The sequence below is a fragment of the Eurytemora carolleeae genome, unplaced genomic scaffold (genome assembly GCF_000591075.1).
Source record: "Eurytemora carolleeae unplaced genomic scaffold, Eaff_2.0 scaffold151, whole genome shotgun sequence".
NCBI classification, from domain to species: Eukaryota; Metazoa; Arthropoda; class Copepoda; order Calanoida; family Temoridae; genus Eurytemora; species Eurytemora carolleeae.
Genome location: NW_019396353.1, coordinates 348,113 through 348,352, shown reverse-complemented (window position 1 = coordinate 348,352; position 240 = coordinate 348,113).

Here is a 240-nt window from a genome sequence, read left to right as displayed (position 1 = left end):
GAGTATCCTAGAGTATCCTAGAGTATCCTAGAGTATCCTAGAGTATCCTAGAGTATCCTAGAGCATCCTAGAGTATCCTAGAGTATCCTACAGTATCCTAGAGTATCCTACAGTATCCTAGAGTATCCTAGAGTATTCTAGAGTATCCTAAAGTATCCTAGAGTATTCTAGAGTATTCTAGAGTATCCTAGAGTATCCTAGAGTATCCTAGAGTATCCTAGAGAATCCTAGAGTATCCTA